The sequence below is a fragment of the Suncus etruscus genome, chromosome 5, assembly GCF_024139225.1.
Source record: "Suncus etruscus isolate mSunEtr1 chromosome 5, mSunEtr1.pri.cur, whole genome shotgun sequence".
Classification (NCBI taxonomy): Eukaryota; Metazoa; Chordata; class Mammalia; order Eulipotyphla; family Soricidae; genus Suncus; species Suncus etruscus.
In genome coordinates, this window is record NC_064852.1 from 6880280 (window position 1) to 6900958 (window position 20679).

General features: G+C 39.1%; 1 protein-coding gene across 3 annotated transcripts in view; it reads left to right on the forward strand.

Moving 5' to 3' along the window:
- The window catches only part of ASTN2 (astrotactin 2), a 1116661-nt gene that overhangs the window by 482589 nt on the left and 613393 nt on the right, over positions 1-20679 (forward strand). The window lies entirely within an intron of this gene.

Genomic DNA, 20679 nt, shown 5'->3' on the forward strand with positions numbered 1-20679 from the left:
TATTATACACTTATATATTGATATATAGTTATTAATTTTAGCTATTGTAAATGCTGCTGCAGTGAACATAGAATCACATATATCTTATATTAGTGACATTTTTCTTGGGATAAATACCAAAGTGTGAAATTATTGGAAGTTCTAGCATTAAATCTTTTAGAAGTCTCTATACTATTTTCCATACAGGCTGAGCTCGGTCACATTGCTACTAATAATAGATGAGTGTTCCTTTTATTATTTTTATTTTTGCTACGTTTCCAACAGTACTAGCTGTTTTTAAACTAAGCTATTCTCACTCATATGAGTTGATAGCTCAATTCTGTTTGGACTTACTTTTCACTAATAATAAGCGATGATGAAGACTTTCACATATGTTTACTGGAATTCCCAATTTTTTTGAGGAAATATCTGTGTATCTTCTTTTTTCTGATTGGTATGCTGTCTGTTATATTTTTGAACATTGAAAGTAGGTCAAATATCTTGGCACTTAAGTCTTTCACAGATGTAAACATATCAAGTATATTTTTTCTCTCACACAGTATCATATCTTTTTATTTTAGTCCTAGGTTTTTGTTTTTGTTTTCTTTTTTGTTTTTTGTTTGTTTTTGTTTTGTTTTGCTGTAGCTCCATTTGTTTCTTTTTATGTTTATTTTCTTGCCTGTGCGCTGAAGACACTTCTGAGGACTATATATCTTATTTGTTTTTCTCAATGTGTTTTATGGAGTCTGGTCTAATATATTATTTAATCATTTGGATTAATTTTCATATTTGATATCAAGTAGGGACTCAATTTTATGTTTATGCAGTATTTTCTTCATTTTTCAAAAAAGTTTTTTTTTCCTGTATTTAATGTATATAGCTCTTTTCTAATGAATTAGCTTTCTATGCAACTAAACATTTTGGGGTTCTCAAATTTGGGTCCTTAATTTTATTTCATTGATCAAAAATTCAAGTACCAGACTATTTTGATTATTAGAGCTTTTTAATAAGCTTACAATCATGGAGTACAATGCTTGATTTTTTTTATTCTTTTTTTGTTTGATTTTTAATCTTTCTCAAATTTGCTTTAAATATTTAGGGTTTTTAATTTTACTTCATATACATTTTAACAGTATTTGAATTTTGATAGTGATTACACTGAACCAGAGAATTATTTGGGTAATATGATCATTTTGAAAATGCTAATTCTTTTAGTTCATAATCATTGAAATAATTTTATTTCTTGTATTTTTTCTTATTTCTCTTAATAGAATCTTGGACTTTTCATGTAGAAGGCTTTCATATTTTTGTTTTTTTGTTTTGTTTTGTTTTGTTTTTGGGCCATATCCGGCAGTGCTCAGGGGTTACTCCTGGCTGTCTGCTCAGAAATAGCTCCTGGCAGGCACGGGAGACCATATGGGACACCGGGATTTGAACCAACCACCTTTGGTCCTTTGATCGGCTGCTTGCAAGCCTCTGTGCTATCTCTCCGGGCCCCGGCTTTCATATTTTTGTTAAATTATTTTTAGGTATTTAATGTTTTGTAACAATAATTTAAATGTATTTTTTAATTTATTTTCTTTTTCTATTTGGTTTATTATTTGCATTAAGAAAAAAGATTGCTGAATATAAGCTTACTTTGATAAACATATTGTGGTAGTTTAGAATTCAAGTTATAGAATCTGTGGGGCTTAAATTCTAATTCCAGAGCCTTTATATTGAACTTGTACAACACTTGACAATTTTTTTCTTTGGTTTTTGAGTCGAATATGCTAGGGCTCAAGAGACCATATTTGTTGCCACTGATCAAACCTGGGTTTCATTTCATGCAAAACAATCATATTACACATCAGACTCCAGCCCCAATTTAGGACAATTGTACTAACTCTTTCTGTATCTCTGTTTTTCTCAATGGTAAACAGTAGTAATGTTATTGTTTTGTTTTTGTTTTTGGGTTTTGGGTTTTTTGTTTGTAGGTCATACCTGACAGTGCTCAGGGGTTACTCCTGGCTCTACGCTTAGAAATCGCTCCTGGCAAGCTCAGGGGATCATTTGGGATGCTGGGATTCAAACCAATGTCCTTCTGCAATCAAGGCAAATGCCTTACCTCCATGCTATCTCTCTGGGCCCAGTAGAAATGTTATTAACATAACAAATTTAGAGAAATATTACACTGCTACACAAGATAAAGCATATTAAACACAGAACTCTGCTTGATAAAAAAATTCATTAAACATTGCCCATTGTTGAAGATATGATCAAAACACAGGACTGATAGAATAATCCAGAATAGAGAGATTGGGGGCTTGGATTACAGGATTTGTGGAGGTGGAAAAACTGATTTGAATCTGTGAGGATGAAGAAATAGTACAGGGGTTATGGCACTTACCTTGCATATAACAATTCTTTTTGGTGATTATTTCTGTTTATACTATCCTGAGAAAACCATGCACTGGGAGGCTTTGACAGCAAAAAGATATCTTCTCTGGGGTGTGAGAAGTTCAAAATGGAGATATCATATATTTAGTTTCTGCTGAGCTTCTCTTCCTGTCTTGCAGATGGTCAGATTCTCATTTTTTCACTTGTCCTCTCACTCCCTTTCCTTAATGTGTGTGTTCACAGGAGACACTTTTCCTTCTGTTCTTAAACAGAACTGTTTATTCTATGGGCGGTAAGGATGTGAGAAGCTACTTCATAGCCTCTTCAATCCTAAATTATCTCTCAGTGATCCCATTTCCAAACACTATCATATGTGGGATTAGGCATCCAGGTCATCTTAGAGAGACAAAAACATTCACCTACACCAACACAAAGTGACCAAAGAGAAGAGAAGCAGTAACAGAAATTACTCCTGGAAGGCTCAGGGACCATATGGAATGCCGGGATCAAATCTGGGTTGGCCACGTGCAAGGCAAATAACCTACCTGTTGTGCTACCACTACGAACTCAGACAAAATATTTAGACTCTCTCCAGTGTCCTCAAGAAGTGGGAAATCAAGCACCACCAGATTTCCAAAGGGCATTTGCTTTATTACTTACTGACAGTGACTTTAAATATAACCCAGTCAACTTCATTTGATATTGAGAGAGGGCCCTGGGCTTGTCCCTCCCAGCCTAGAAATGCTTTGCTCTTAGGCTCTCATACTACAAGAAAATCCCTGTATGTTGTGGGTTTTAGGTCACAGATAGCTAGAGACAGCTGGAGAGATACTGTTAGAAATTAATCTTTTTCCTCTTTTCATGCCAACCTATCTTCAGCCCTTTCACATCCATCTCATGAGATGCATAACAAGGAGTAACCCTTGGGTTCTGTTGGGTGTGGTCTCCCCCCAAAATGCCACACACCCCCAACCACACACTTTTGCTTAAGCAGTTACCTGCAGGAATTGAAATTTATATCTGAAACTTATATGCCTGACATTGGCTACTGATGTTTTTTTCAGGCATAATGTATAGGCTTATAAAAAATCAGGTTGATCCAATATTGCATTTAAAGACAAAACATCTAGGACACAGCAAGCTGCAACTCCATGAGTTTCATGTATGTATTTCTTTGACAAACACTGACTGAGCCCCATGATTGATGAAACCAGCCAGGGGGAATTCAGTTGAATCTGTGACCCACCCTTCCATTGACTCATCATTGAGCTGTCCTCATAGCAGACTCTGTTTTGTTTAGAGAAAGGCTATTAGGGCCAGGTAGAATAAGTCTGAGTGTTGGAGTCAGTCAGACCTGTATTACAAATCTCGCCTTTGTTGTAAAAGATTGGTATGGTTTGAGCAAATTGCTTAATTTCCTGCTCCTTTTCATCAGAGAGAAAAGCATTCACCTTCGCTAGGTTATTGTGATGATTCTAATCAGAGCAAAGTACCTGCTACGTTCTATGACCAATAACAGTGTTCAACAAATGGGAATTATTGAATCAGGGGCAAAAGAACCCCTCAATTTTGGCAATGCTTAACCCACAAAAGACTTATTTCATGATAGAAGAAAGGCGTGGTGACAGCTTTCTGAGCAGAAGGGGTCTCCCTACAGCCACTTAAAGTACAGCTACCAGCAAGGATGCCAGCCTGTCTTGACCATTTAATAGCTATTTGTACAGAAACAGCCCATTGAACCACACTATTTTCTCCTCATGGCGCACTGCAATGTTCATTACAATGTAGATAATAAAATGCTACTGAATAGGAGGCTAAAGGAGGGGGTATTGTGCATGCTCATCCCAGCCTTTGTTTGCACATTTAATGATGTCTTTATTTGAAACTTCAATAGGTGAAGGCTGGGGAAATGGGATGGACCATGTGATTTGCAGATAGGATCCCCAGCTTTGATGCTTGGGTTTAATGCCCAACACCTTATGGTCCCAAAAGAACCATGGTGTATGATCCCAGTTGAGCTAGAGAAACCTGTGAGGAATACTGTGTGTGATCTCAACTTCCAATAAATCAAAAAAATTTTCCATAGAAAACTTGCCAATTGTGAGGTAAGCTCATAAATTCAACTTAGGGACAGGGAATCCAGCAATTCAAGGTGCTTCAGGTGCTAGACAGGTAACCTGGTTCAGTGTGAGGTAGACATTTGGTTGCATTTCTTCCAGTGATCCAACTGTAGTTAACAGCAAAGCATGGCTGATAGTCGAGCCTGATGCAGGGTTCTGGACACACATAGTTTAATTTTAATGATTCACAATGATCTTTCATCATATACCAGGAAATGTACCGTAAAAAATGTTTTGTAAAAGATTGTCTTGGTAATGAGAACTTGTGCTGTTCTATAATAAAATTGATGCCGGAAAGTGGTGGTGAGGGTTGGTGGGGGGCAGTTGGTGTGACGATGGGATGGGGTGAGGGAGTAGCAAAGGGAGTGGAAATAGAAGTCAAGGGAAAGGAGATTGAAAAATATTAGAAAAGTTAGCAAAGAGAATGTATTCTTGGCTTTTTATCTTGTTAATCTTTACTTCAAACCTTTTGAAGTTCTGGGTCCAGGGTCACCCTATTTCTCAAGAGGGAAATGAAAGGCCATCAGGAAATCCCACACCCTGTTACTCAATGTTAGGATCTTTTCTGGAAGAGTGCTGTCAAGAAGAGAGAGATACATTGAGAAAGACAGTGCAGGAACCATGCATGCGTGTGCACGCTCATACACACAGATGTAGTTTCCAAAGAAAGAAACTGAGGCAAGATTGAGTCATACAGAAGAATGACAGGGTGTAGCACTGATAAAAGAGGAGAAAAGAAGAAAAACAGAATAAGGACAGATGAGGGGCGTTGAAGAGCAAGAGCAGGAACATGAGCATAATCGGGAATGAGATTAGCCACATGAAATGATGCATCTGTCAGCACATTATTTTGAGTGGTGCAATATTCCAGATAGAATGACCTGAATATAAGTCTCTAGTTTCCATAAAAATTTCCTAGGATCCACTTGTAGTTGAGACTTGTCACGTTGAGGAAGGGGCTGTCCATCTGAAAGAGAAGGTAGGTTTGAAAGCTACCTACCCACTGATTTTCTTCATTGCCTCACAATTACTGACTAGACTATAGTGAAGTTGCACTGACCCTCTTGTGTGACTGTCAACCCGGTGCTTTCTGATCTGGATGGCAGGACACTGGACACATATGTGGAGCCCATTGTACTCAGTGCAGGTTGAGGAAAGCAGCCGTCGTTTGGCTTTAATTTTGTAAGTGAAATTTTATTATATACTTAAAGATATAGCTGCTACTGTGGGCCAAAAAAAAAATCAGTGCCTCTCTTTTGTGGAGTGAGTAACTCCTTCGCACAATGAATAATTACCCTCTGGCTTGATTTATTTTGTATATTTCATTTCACTGTTTCAGGTTTTGTTCAAGCAGGAAACAAGCACATTATTAATCATCTTGTGTTCCAAAGGGATTAAGTGTCCATTTTATATCCTCACTGACTCCCATGAATGGGAGGGCTTGCTTCTCTTTCTCTTCTGGGAAAGAAGAATGGAGCCTAGTGTATAAAGGGGTATTGAACAGACCTACTTACCATCTCAGAAAGAAAGAGAGCTGCAGGGTCCATGATCTTCACAACCAAGTGTCCTAATTTCATCTCCATACCAAGAAGTTCCAGTTTCTTCCAGGTAGAACTACCAAGGACCATCTTTCAGGGTGAGAATTCACACTCATTGTCTTAGACAAGCATCCCTTGAAAAGTACTGACTCAAATCAAGCAGACTAGACTAGTAGTAGAGGAGTCTACTTCAACTGGACCTGAATCCTGACCCAATTGCTTTTTGCTCTGTGAAATGGAGGTGAAAGGGAGAACAGTAACCATTTATCTCCTGGGGCTTCAGTTTCTCATTGGTGCTTACCAGGACCTGCTTCCCAGAATGACTGAAGGATGAAAGATGAAGGTGTAGATCAAAGATGTTACTCTTAACAGAACTCCACACTCTTTCTAGTTTTACCTTTTTTTCAATGATAGCCACAGGGTCCGAGGTAGGGACCCTGTTAGAAAAGAAAAGACCACTCATTTCTTGGGAGGGACATATGCAGTGAGGCTTATAGGTTACTCCTGACTGCACTCAGGAATTACTCCTGACTTTATTCAGGGGACTATATGGAGTGTTGAAGATAAAACCCTGGTCAGAATAATACAAGGCAAGTGTCCTACCTGCTGTAGGTCCTTAAGACCGTTCTTGATGTTGTTCAGTGAGCAAGGGAATGGAGTTAGCCTTTGTTTTTTGTCAAATTGGGGTAACTGAGTCTTGGCCAAAGATGAGAAATCTTACAAAGTCATAATGATATTGAATGACAGAATTCAACCTCTGTTCTGTCTTCATAGCCACCTCTGCTTTTATCACCTTCCTCCTCTTCATAAAACCTAGGGCAGGCTTTCTCAGTGCCCTCAACCCCTCTGACTGCTGATCCAGTGCATTTATGGATTAGTATCTTTGCTTTTATCACTTGGATTTGCCCTTGTTCCTCTCTCTGAAAGACTAACCTTTCATGGCTAAAGAGGGGTGCAGCAAGTACTACCTGGGAATGTAGCATTGCCTTTGTCACCAACAAGCAAGATTCCCTTTTCTGGCCCTGCAACTCTTGGCCTTTACTATTTATTATCCTTTTGTTTGTTTGGTATCCTGATTTTTTTTTGCTAGTTCTGAAATTTTGTTCTTAATACTATGACAAATATGTACTCCAGAATCCTTCCAAAAGCAGAAAATTAAGACAATGTTGTTCAAATGATGAGCAATGCAAAATAACCACTACCAGCACACTTTCAACTTGTAGGCTTTAGCTAAGCAAGATTGGTATCCAAACACTAAATCTCAGTTTTTTCATCCATAAGATGGGGCTGTAATAAAACCCACTCTCAATTGCCAGGGGTGCATACTTAGCAAGTGTGGAAACCTGATCTTATTCCTGATACTGCATGATCCCCAGAGTACTTTCCAGCTATAAGTCTTGTGGTCCCCAATTCCACTGGCCAAGGAGTGCTGAATTGCCAGCAGAATATTGAACCATCAGGTTGATAGCATGTTGACATAAGTATTTTTCATTTGTCTGAGTACTTCTTAGGAAGGAAGGAAGGAAGGAAGGAAGGAAGGAAGGAAGGAAGGAAGGAAGGAAGGAAGGAAGGAAGGAAGGAAGGAGGAAATGTAGAATGGAGGGGGGGAAGGAGAGAGGGAGGAAGGAAGGAAGGAAGGAAGGAAGGAAGGAAGGAAGGAAGGAAGGAAGGAAGGAAGGAAGGAAGGAAGGAAGGAAGGGAGGGAGGGAGGGAAGGAGGGAGGGAGGGAGGGAAAATGTAGAAGGGAGGGAGGGAGGGAGGAAGAAGGAAGGAAAGAATGAGAGAGAGGGAGGGAAGAAAGAAGGAAGGAAAGGGAGGGATGAAGGAAAGAAGGGAGAGAGGGAAAGAGGAAGGGCAGGTGGGAGGGAAAGAAAAAAAAAGGAGGGACAGAAGTCAAGAACCATAGTGGAAAGAAAAGGAAGAAAATAGAGTAGGGAGCCTAGGAGAGGAGCCTAGGCAGGGAGGACCAGGACACTGACCAGAAGTGAAGGATGGCCTAGGAAAGCCCAATCCAGTCAAGAGTAGCAGAAGTATTTAAACTTCAGAAACATTTGCAGAGGTATCTCAGCGGTATCAGATCTGACATCCTCATTGCACAGATAATGTGAATTCCAGAGAGGAGGGCATCTGCCTAGGCATACGACATGCTCACCTTAGTAGATTTGCTTCCACATTTTTCAAGATACAGGTCATCTTATCTTTTCCTTTCACTCCATTGTACCTTTTATACCCCAAACTCTCTACTCCAAACTTTCATCTCTCTCTCTCTCTTACAGCCCCTCAACACTCCAGCCCCATTTTATGGCTTCAGTAAAATGTTCAAAGCATGTTAGAACAAGAGCAAGGACACAGGTTACAAGCTAGGTAGCAAGGTACCTGGGCTTTCTGAAGACTGTCTGTTGGTTTTACAGAAGGGAAGACAGACCTAGAGACTGGAGCAATTTGTCTTCCCTTGCAAAATACTCAGTGTTATGAAATATGGTTTTCTTTTCATTGCTGCTCAGGGACCTTATGACTTCACAGATGAGTTATTTTGACACTAAATGTACCTAGCACCTATTACACTTTAAATACTTTGTTTAGACCCTGTTGTATGCATCATTGTTTTAGTTGGCTCCTGAGAGAAAGAATCAGAATGGAAGAGTAGGGGAGATAGTTCTAGAGTTAGAGTGCATGCCTAGTTTGTGTGTCTACATTCTATTCTTAGCACTTCTTGTTCCCCCGACTTCATCCCAGTCACACATTTCACCCAGCAAGTCCTGCTTTTCAGGAGAGTTTCTCATGGCCTGGTTCTTAGAGGTGAACCCAAAGGAATTTCTAAAACAGGAAATCTCTAAATCTATAAATCCAGATTGGCAGGACCTCATCATGAATATAAGACAACATACACAAACTCTGAGTAAATGTCTTTGGAAACATGAAATGCAAGCCCACAGTGTCAGGACATTTTTTAATATCACATGGACAATGCTGAGGCAAAAACCCCTGGGGAGAATAGATGGGAAGGTATGAGCAAGCATGACAGCAGAGAGGTGTAACTGTTGACTCAACTCCCATTTGGATGCTAAATGTAGAAGAATCAAGAGACCTCTTTGATCTTTCTACTTTGGCAAGAACATTGGATCTTTAGTCACTGGATGGGAATGTGTCATATACTTAGTATGACAACCATATAGTATATATATGTGTGTATATATATGTATATATATACATATATATAGTAGTCTGGCACAACATTTTCTTGCCAACAACTCTTTGTTATCCTTCTGGGTTTATTGGCCTAGTGCACTTGACTGCACTTGGCTTCAAGCTCAAAAAAGCATCTTTCTGGGGGCTGGAAAGATAGCGCAATGGTAGGGTATTTGCCTTGTATGCAGCTCATCTAGGTTGGATAGTGGTTCGAATCCTGGCATTCTATATGCCTGCCAGGAGCTATTTCTGAGCACAGAGACAGGAGTAACCCTTGAGCACTGCTGATTGTGACTCCCCCCACCAAAAAAAGGGCATCTAACTTTGTTTCATATGCCTCTCATTTTTCTTAGTCCAGGCATATGTGAGAGCATTAATTTTTGTAATTAGAGACAGGAGTTCTAGAAACCAAATCCAGTCACACAGTTCATATAAAGCATGAGTTCACATTCTGTCTACTATCAGAATGCAAGCCAGGTGCTAAAATTAAGGGAAACTAAAGGCAGTCATGAAATACTGCTCCTCCCACAAATAACTGAAATGAGTATATGGATGCATCTATAGATAAGTGAGAACTTGTTTCCCATAAGTCAGTCTACAGGGATTTTCTTTTCCTGAAGCATCCCATGATGCAACATTATGTTCACTTTTCTATACTTTTACAACTTCTTTCTAGAGAGAGAGAGCCATTGGACAGTTTGGAAATGAAGAGTTAGAAAGAGGTTAGATGTGGATGTTTCAGGTTGTTATTCACCAACTTGGGCAACTTATTCTCCTTTAAACCTCAGTTTCATCTAATTGAAAGTAGAATTATTCACATTTTCCTCCCAATGTTGCCATACATGCCAGAAATTATCTAGGGAAGGTCAGACATGGTCAATACCAAATTAATAGAATATATGATGTCTCACATATGGATTACCCCTGTAGACAGGAAATCCAATGAGCCTTCCTGACATGGGATTTAAACACCATCTGCACAAAAAGCATATACTTTTGTACAGGGAATGCTGGAAGGAACTTTTGTTAACCTTTAGTGGATGTGAGATGCTTGGAAACAGCAGGGGGCTAATTGGTGTGTGAGAGGAAGGATGACTTCAACTTCTGTCTAATACTGGTTGGTAGCACACGATAATTGTAAATTAGAGAGAGATCCTCTTGATATTGCCCAAATGGTTGTATTTATTGCTGTGCTGGTTGCGATTGTGAAAAAGAGCATGAACTTTAAAGGTGTCATTCTATGACCTTGGGAAAATGACTCTGAGTAAGAGTTTCTCCTTACTTTATAATATGAATGCAAGTATCTTCTCTAAAATTGGTATGATGTCATCTGTGAGAAAATAAGAAAGAGGAAATAACACATCCTGACTTTATCAATGGACATTAATGGACATTATTGTTAGTCATTATTGTGACTGTTATTATGTATTAACGAACATTAGTATCTTCCTCTAAGACTAGTCCTGGTCTTACATGTCACCTGCAAAAGGACATGAGATGACCTGTTGAACATCTACAAAATATTTAGCATGTAACCTTCAGGGACATTATGCCAAGTGCATGTTTCCGATTTTTCATGCCTAGCCTTAAGCATGGTTCAATGAACACCCAAATGAGGACCCCCCAGGTGGTCTACAAGAATCAGAAGAAAAAGTGCTATGCATGCTATTGCTCTGTTATTAGGAAGTTATCTTTCTAAGCAACAGAGACAAGAGAAAACTGGAAATGTACAGCAGCCTGAGTCCCTGGTCTGTGATAAGCAAGACTGGAGTTGGAAGTGAAAATGGAATTGTAAGAAAGTGACATGGTGGGAACATAGAGGTCAGCAGTTGGAGTGCTGGAAAAGATCGCTTTGTACTTTTTCAGTGATCTTATGGCAGGCATAAAGGATTAGATAGCAGTGACATCACATAACACATATACACTCACATGTACATAGACACATTCAGATGTCCTTTTACATTACTTCAGTAGCAGGGAAAATGTTCACTGCTGGTTCTGGGAACAAGGAGTCCAACTTGAAAATAACTCATTAAAAAATGTATTTGAGGCATCCTGGTTAACAAACTGTTAATGTTAGGGGTGTACATAAAATATTCTATACCATACCTCCACTATGGTATCTATTGCCCTTCACATTTCCCCATTACTCTCTCATATGTGAAATATTAATAAGCATAGTAGAAAAATTTTCTTTCTTTCTCACTAACTTTAATCAGCATGGTGCTCTCCAGACCCATCCACATAACAGCATATTGCATGATTTCATCTTTTCTTACTGTTCAGTAATATTCCATCTGTATATATGTACCACAGTTTCTTAATTCTGTCATCTGTTCTTAAACAACTGGGTTGTTTTCAGATTTGAGCTATTGTGAATCATCATGCTGCAATGAACATAAGATTGCAAAATCTTTTCTGAATACAGATTTTGGGTCCTTGTGGGTAAATGTCAATGAGTGAATGAGACATTTCATTCCATTGAATCTAAAGGTATTTTCAGTGATTCAATGACATTGTCCAAGCAGCTGGAAACCAAGATAAATAAATGGGACTACATCAAACGAATAAGCTTCTGTACCACAAAGGAAACAGTGACCAGAATGAAAATACCTAACAAACTGGGCGAGTACATATAGACCACCATTCATCTGATAAAGAGTTGATACCCTAGAGACTGGAGGATAGCCCATGGCATAAGACATTTGCCTTGGATAAGGCAGACCTGGGTTCAATCTCCAGCATCTTATATGGTCCACCTGTAGTGATGTTACAGGTGGTATTGGATACCAGGCCAGTTCGTGACCTAGCCCTGGAGAAATGCTCAGGACAGAGCAGGAAAGAGAATCTTACAGAGTTGGAGATATATAATAGACCCTCTGGGTGTGACTTTGGGGAAATGGCTCGTTTCTTTCAGGTGAGGGTAAGTTACTCATACAGAAGCCTGACCAAAAAGATGCACGGAATGTTTAAACAAAAGAAAGCGAAGGTCGTTACCAATCACAAAATTATGAGGTGATGTGTATGTTTAGTATGTAGTGATGTTTAGTGGCTTAGGCAAAGCAGGCTGTGGGCTCTGCTTTCCTGAGACCAGCAGTGCCTTTCCTATAAGTGCTCATCTCCTCCATCCTGGGGTTGCCATTCCTACACAGTTGCCTGTTGAGGCTCCATTTGGGGCCCTGAGGGTCAGGGGGCCTTCTCTGGTCTCCATACGTGAGAGTCTTGTTTTGCTTCCCTAAACTCAACTTTATCTCCTGAGCACTATCAAGAGAGATTCCTGAGCACAGAGCCAGGAGCACCACCAGGTGTGGCCTAAAATCAAAAATGAAAAAGCGATAGAAAGATTTGATATCCTATATATATAAAGCACTGCTTGAACTTTACAAGAAAATAGCCAACTCCATCAAAAATGAGAAGAGATAAGCAGAAACTTCCTCCAAGAAGACATACAGATGGTAAAAGATAAATGACAAAAAGCTCTGTATCACTTTTCATCAGGAATATCCAAATAAAAAATAATGAGGTATCACCTATCACCAGTGAATCTGGCACATGTCACAAAGAACAAAAACAATGAGTTAGTGTAATGGGGGGAAAAAAGAATATGACTTCATTTACACTGACCCAGATATATGGAAACAAAGAAACTGCTGTTCTTTTGACTTAGCAGATCTTGAACTTGAGTCCTTCACCCAGGTAACACCTTTTGTTTCCACCAAATATGATGCTCACTGTTTTTATTTCTGGGAATCATAATAACACAAATTCAAATCTCTTTGCTGTATGCAGCCAGAGAAGTATAGGTCTTTGACCATGCTGAGGACTTTCTAAATCTATCCCTTCATTCTTTCAGCAGATAGGCTGATAACAGCCTTAATATCAATTAAGAAACATATTGGGAATGAGATCTTTTATTTTCATCTCTAAGAGGCATAACCAGGATTTGAATCTTAAACAATATTTCTTGGAGTCACACCGTGGTTCTTTCACCAGCATTCCAGTCCTGTCTGATTAATACGAAGGTTCAGTCTAACCAGAAGTGGCTTAGGGGCGTAGCAGACAATAGAGGGTATAATATTTATAATTGAGAGATTCTCTTGTTTTATGCAAGAGTTTATGGAGTTAGAATGCCTATAACAAAATATAAGAGCTCAATAAACGGGGTCTCACAGACATAAAGAGTAAATATTTTAAGCCCATTGCCACTCATCTATAGCTGTAAACAGTTCTGGTAATCAGCGTAATAAAAATCTACTTAACTGAATTATCTTGTTTTGTGTTTGGCATACCAAGCAGTGCAGGATTTATTTATTTATTTATCTATTTAGGTATCCTGGTGACTTAGGATGCCATGTATCAAACCTAGTTTGGCAAAGTGTAAGGCAAGCATGTACCTATTGTTCAATTGCTCTGATCCCATAACTGTAGTCTTCTTGGGAACCACTTTAAGGGATAGATTAAATATTTTTTTTATTTCTGCATCATCAGTGACATATAAATGTATGTTTTTAATCTATTAATGGTTTTTCAAATGTATTTCTTTTAAAAATATTCTATACCATACCTCCACCATGGTATCTATTGCCCTTCACATTTCCCTATTACTCTCTCATATGTGAAATATTAATAAACATAGTAGGAAAATTTTATTTCTTTCTCACTAACTTTAATCAGCATGGTGCTCTCCAGGCCCATCCACATAACAGCATATTGCATGATTTCATCTTTTCTTACTGTTCAGTAATATTCCATCTGTATATATGTAACCTTGGGACCAAAGAAATAGTCTAGGGGTTAAGGTGCTTGCTTTGTGTATAGTTGACCCCAGTTTAGCCTTTATAGCACATAGTTACTCAAGCATCACCAGGAGCTGCCCTTAAGTTCAGAGTCAATATTATCACCCAAGAACTACTAGATATGTTCCTGGAGGCCCTCAATTTGGCTCCAGTGATCTCAAGTACCTTAGGGCCACAACAGCACCACATCTTTGTGCCCTCACATTGAATGACTAGTCAAATTGGAGAAAAATCACAAGGAAAGTTCCCTAAGTGACACTTAGGAGACACCCCCTAAATTAAAATTAAATAAATTTTGTTTATGGGAGGGGATGTGACTCAGAGGCTTTCTATGTATGAGAGCCCTGTGTTTGGAGCTCATATATATACACACACATATATGCATACACACATTTAGAGAGCGAGATTAAAAATTAAATTCTGGTTTGTAAATGTAATACACTATATAATGATAGAAACTTTAAAGAAGTTCAAGGACAAAAGCAGATATTTCTAGAAAACATTGTCATTTGTATTAAAATATTGAAACCTTCAGTGCAGTACATTGAACACTGAGATGTCCAAAATCCCTGTATTCTAGACTTGACTAATCCTGGGCTCTGATCCTGATGAGTTCTGTGACTTGGCTAAATGCCTTCGCTCTGACCTAAAGTTTCTCTTTCTGATAAATGCTGGAAGAGGTGAATGAGACAATCTGGAAGAGTCTTTTTTGCTCTGTTTTGATGGAGATGCATTTTTCATATTTTATCAAGCGTGCACATTTACTATGTATTTCTGTGGAAAATACTAATATGAAGGTAAGAAAATTCCAGTCTTCAGCAGAATCATGAACCTAAAGAATTAACTCAACTTGAGTACATGAATAGTATAGTATACTTTATGTATTTACAAATATACACGCATTCATTCAACAATTGAGTTATAGTCCCTGAATTGTATATATAATATATATGTTAGATAGATAGATAGATAGATAGATAGATAGATAGATAGATAGATAGATAGATAGATAGATAGATAGATAGATAGATAGATACTAGTTGGATTTGGAGATGATTAAGACAAATATGTCTGTAACCAAGAAACTGAGTTTTGTGAGGGAAAACACTTCGAATATGTGTGTTAAGCAAGATAAGATTCATTAAAAATTACTGAGAAGATTGTGAGAGGAAGAGATGAAGAACATATATCAAAGAGAATACAGGCTTCTCCAGAGGAAAAAGCAAAGGGAGGGAGCCAAGCAACTGAATTATGTGGTCAGTGGCTTGAAAATCAAGCTAAAAATAGGCTTACTTTTAAGAAAAGAACTTCCCTACTCCATTGAATTAAGTATTATTATTGTGAAGTCAGCATCCTCTTTTATCTATGTGTGTTGGTTTTCTGTGTGTATGTGTGTGGTGTTCATTTGTTTGGGGACCCACCCAGTAGAACTAAATGATTACTCCCAGGTCTGTGCTGAGGACCTAGGGCTCATGCTTACACTATATGCATTCCAACACCTTTGACTAATCATCATGATTCCACTCCTTTAGCTGTGTACCAGCAGTGTAGCAGTTTTGGGGTATGGTATTGAGCAAGATCTATGCACCCCAGCCCTCAGGGAGTTCCTCCTGTAGTGTCAGGAATAAGAATGATCTGCACCCACAAATGTAGGAGAACCCAAGAGAACTCTTTTTTCAGAGGTTGGTCGATTTCACTCTGCAGTGGCAGAATTGAGGAAAGAACTTTGCCCTGAAAAGGGTTAATCCTCATCTTTTGGCCATCAGAGGCTTGCATTTTGCAAGAAAAAAAAAAACGCTTGGTTGCAAATGTCCTAGAATTTGCTGAATCAGCAGAATAGGATACTGGAGTCAATATAGCCAATAGCTGTGGCATTGATGGAGATCTTTCTGGAGACATCCAGTGAAATGGCTCAAAGGGATCACAGCTAACATGAAAACCAACAAGGTCCAGAAAGCAGAAGTTAGGAATTCAGAAACACTAAGCAAAGGCTCTCACTGGTCCTCAGAATTGACTCAACTGTTCCAATCTTCCTTTTAAAAGAAAGGAAAGTTGAAGCTTAGGATGTCACTTTTCCTGTGTCCCTGAAATTCACTGTGTAAAATAAGTCTGTGACTTGCTGGAATTAAAAATATAAAGGGGGGGGGGCCGGAGAGATAGCATGGAGGTAAGGCGTTTACCTTTCATGCATAAGGTCATCGGTTCGAATCCCGGCATCCCATATGGTCCCCTGTGCCTGCCAGGGGCAGTTTCTGAGCATAGAGCCAGAAGTTACCCCTGAGCGCTGCTGGGTGTGACCCAAAAACCAAAAAAATAAAATAAAATAAAAATAAATAAAAAAATAAAAATATAAAGGGAAAAACGAATAATATATATTAGGTCTTTACTTCTGGTTGCCTGAACCATGAATGTAACCTTCTCTACTTCAGTATACTTACAATAGCATTGGGAATTGATGTGACAATCAGTCCCAATTCTTTCGATGGAAAAAGACAAAGAGCTCCAAAACATGAAAATCTTTCCTAGGATCATGTAGCCCAGCAAGAAAAATTGGAGAAGGCAGTTCTGTCTGTTTCCTGGTTGTGCTGTGCTCTTCTCTCTTTTTCCTCTCACCTTCTCCCCTCTACTATTTTTTCTTCCCCTTTCCTTTCCTATTTCTGTGTCACATCTTCCTCCTAATTGTTTATGCTGCTTCTGACTCATTCTTCACTTTATTATGATCTTAGTGTATCATCCTAGTTCAATCATTTTTTTCTTCTGCCCTTTCTGCAGATACTTGTTAATGTTGAAGGTAGAAAAATATAAACAGTATCGATACACAAAGCACTCAGAATCTTATTTTCAAAATTAGATGCATAATATGTATAGTGACTGTGAAAAATGTAGCCAAGTTATTTGATGAAGACAAACACTCTAAATACCTGTGCTGTCCCCTCTTTTTACTTTCCTGTTCCCTAGAAACTTTAAGTGGGTTGGGGGGAACATCAGGGTGGATGCCAGCCATTCGGAAATGCTATTTATTTTTAATAAATGTGCCGAACTGGGGCCAGAGCTGTGGCACAAGCGGTAGGGCTTTTGCGTTGCACGCACTAACCTAAGATGGACCAGGGTTTGATTCCCCGCAGAGTCCCATATGGTCCCCCAGCCAGGAGCAATTTCTGAGTGCACAGACAGGAGTAACTCCTGAGCATCACTGGGTGTGGCTCCCCCAAATAAACAAAACAAAAGTGTGCCCAACTAATAGTGCATTCTGTGTCAGGGAAACTTACCCACTAAGCACACAGAAGAGAGAGAACTCTAGCAGGGGCAAGAGATAATAAGGTGGTAAGGCCTTACATGCAACTAAATCTGGTGTTTTACAAACACCACATATGATCTCCTCCTCCACCAGCATGCAATAATGATCCCTGGGTAGAGAACTATGAGTAAGCCCTAAGATCAGTTGGATATGGTTCACAATAAGCAAGTGAGGGCATATATGCACTAGAGAAAAAGAGAGTGAGGTGAGAGAGAGAGAGAGAGAGAGAGAGAGAGAGAGAGAGAGAATGACATTTGTACAGAAAGTACAGATTTCTCATTCTTACTAATATTCCTCCCCAAAGTCTTGTGCTCATTCTTGCTGAGTCCCCATTGGCGGTACCAGGAGCCTCAGATTTGGCCTAGCCTAACCATAAAGAAGAAAGAACCACGATGCCCCCCTTCCCTGCCCACCCACCCCCAGCCTGACTCCCTGGGCTTGCTAGAGGTAGCCATTTTACCTCTGCCATTATGAATCATGAGGCTGTGACTCGTGGCAGATCATAAATCAGTCCAGGGAGTCTCGAGGACAAATCCCAGGACTTTTAATCTTTAATATTAGACGTGTTTAAAGTGGTGAATATTTCATGAAGGGACTGTTGCATTTTAACACATCATTAGGGACTCCTCCCCCTCCTCCTTTAGTAAATTATTCTCATCCAAATCTCAAGGATCTCAGTCCTTTGCCTTCGTTTTCCTTCCCTCCAGCAACAATTATTTTATTTGGTGGTACCTACCACCAGCAGACATACTCAGCAGAAGACCCTGAGCAAAATATTGGAGAGGAGAGATACAAGGATCATTCCTGCCTGTGAGCCGCCCCCTACTTCTTATCTTATTAACCAGGATCTAGATTAGAGCAGACATGGAATTCTCCCCTTCCCCTACCGCTACCTTTGCTTCTTCTTCTCTCTTTTTTTTTTTTTCCTGTTTTGTTTGGTTTTGTTTAATTTTGGGGTCACACCCAACAGCGCTCAGGGGTTACTCCTGGCACTATGCTCAGAAATCGCTCCTGGCAAGCTCAGGGGACCATATGGGATGCCGGAATTTGAACTGCCGTCGTCCTGCATGAAAGGCAAACGTCTTACCTCCATGCTATCTCTCCGGCCCCAACCTTTGCTTCTTCATTCTCTCTCCTTTCTTTCCCATCCCCTTTCTTTCCCTCCTTTCTTCTTCTCTTTCCTCCCCTCTTCTCTCCTCTCCTTTCCTTCTGTCTTCCCTCTTTACTTCTCACCTTATCCTCTCTTCTATTCTTTCTTCTCCTCTACTTTCCTATTTCTGCATCACATCTTACTCCTAATTTTTTTATACTGCTGTGACTCATTCTGCACTTCATTATGATCTTAGTACCTTCCTAGTTCAGTCACTCTTTATTCTGCCCTTTCATCAGGTACTTGTTAATGCTGGATGAAGAAAAATATAGTGTTTCGAAACATAAACAAATTAGAGTATTTAGCACCCAGAATCCTATTTGCAAGATCAAACACATAGCTTATATAGTGACTCTGTGAAAAAAAAGTAACCAAGTTATTTAATGAAGATAAATGCTCTGAATTCTAAAGTTATGGGGAATAATCAGAGCTACTGAAAGGTCTTAGAATCACAGCCCTAGAATGTTCTATGCAGTTGCACAAGACTGAGGAAATCTTAATTCAGAAGAATTAGGCATGAACTTGTTAACAACACAGCTCAGAGTTTCAGGATCCTTCTCAAGAAGACAAAGAAAACAGAAGACTTCTTTTTATGAAAGGAAGTAATAAAATTTGCTTATACATGGGTAGACATGGAGAGTAGCATGCTGAGTGAAATGAGTCAGAGGAAGAGGTACAGACATAGAATGATTGCACTCATCTGTGAGATATAAAAAAAGAAACCATAGAATGATAATAATACCCAAACACAATAGAAACAATGGGTGGGAAGTGCAGTTAAGACAGTGAAAGGCACTATGAAAATAATAATTGGTAATGAGCATTCTGGACAAGAATTGGGAATTGAGGGAAAGTAAAGTGATAATGTCTGATACCTCTTCAAAAAACTTATTGCAAATCATGGTACCTAAAAAGGAATAAAAGGGGTAAAATAGAGTAGAAAAGTGTATGCCTAGAGATATGCTGGAGGTAGGGTCAAGGGATAGGAGGGTAAATGGGGAATTGGGTGGTAGAAAATGAACAGTGGTAAAGGGAAGGGTGTATGATCAAAACTCAAATGTCGGGCCCGAAGAGATAGCACAGTGGCATTTGCCTTGCAAGCAGCCAATCCAGGACCAAAGGTGGTTGGTTCGAATCCCGGTGTCCCATATGGTCCCCCGTGCCTGCCAGGAGCTGTTTCTGAGCAGACAGCCAGGAGTAACCCCTGAGCAACGCCGGGTGTGGCCCAAAAAACAAAAAAAACAAAACAAAACAAAAAATACCCTCAAATGTCAATAGCTTTTTAACTATCTCACAGTGATTTAAATTTTAAAATAAATAAAAAGTAAAAACGGTCTTTTATGAGGAAGTTCTGCCTAAAATAAGTTTACCAAGCAACTGAAGTTTTATGAAGATGCATCCTAGCATCTTATCATATAACAGCTGAGTGAGACATTTTTGTTTTTGACTATTAAAGAAATTTTAAGGTACAACTTTTATTAATTTGTTGTTATTTCTTAATCTATATTGAAACCATTGTGATTTACAAAGCTATTCATAGTTGGGCTTCAGAAATACAATATTTCAGGGTCAATCCCAGCACCAATTTTGACCTCCATCTGCCAATAATTCCAGAGTTTATCCCATACCACAACCTCTTCCCCAGAGACTGCCATCATGACAGGCCTATTTTAAATTTTCATTGTTAAAGTTTGGGTCCCCTGATTTCATTGTTGTTGACTCTGGCTTAGATATCTAGTTCTGTCCTTTCTCAACACAACCAATGCATCTGGGACCTGTTGTCCCCTGACCTCTATCCTTTCATATTTGTAAAATACAACTTTTAAGGGGAAAATGAGAAGTAACAGTTTCAATGTCCCTAAATCTCCTCCATTACATGATACCTAGACTAGAAATGTTGGTGTCAAGCTAATCAGAATGAGTGTAAGAAAAGAAAGCATATGAGTTCTTCAGAGTATGTTCATGTATGTAATCACCAGAAGAGGAGAAAGATGACACTGTGACAACAATAGTCTTGGAATTTATGAATCATAACAGAGTCAACTATTCCCTCCATTATCAGCTTGTGCATCTATTCTGATCTCCACAGTGGACTAAAGAGGCCATCCCTGGCTTCCAAAAAATGTTTCAAGGAATACTATTCCTGAGATTGTTCCTGTAACACCTAAAGTGAAATGCCTACCTAATGTGAAATGTCTAATTCCATGAAGACTCCCACACACTAGTATAT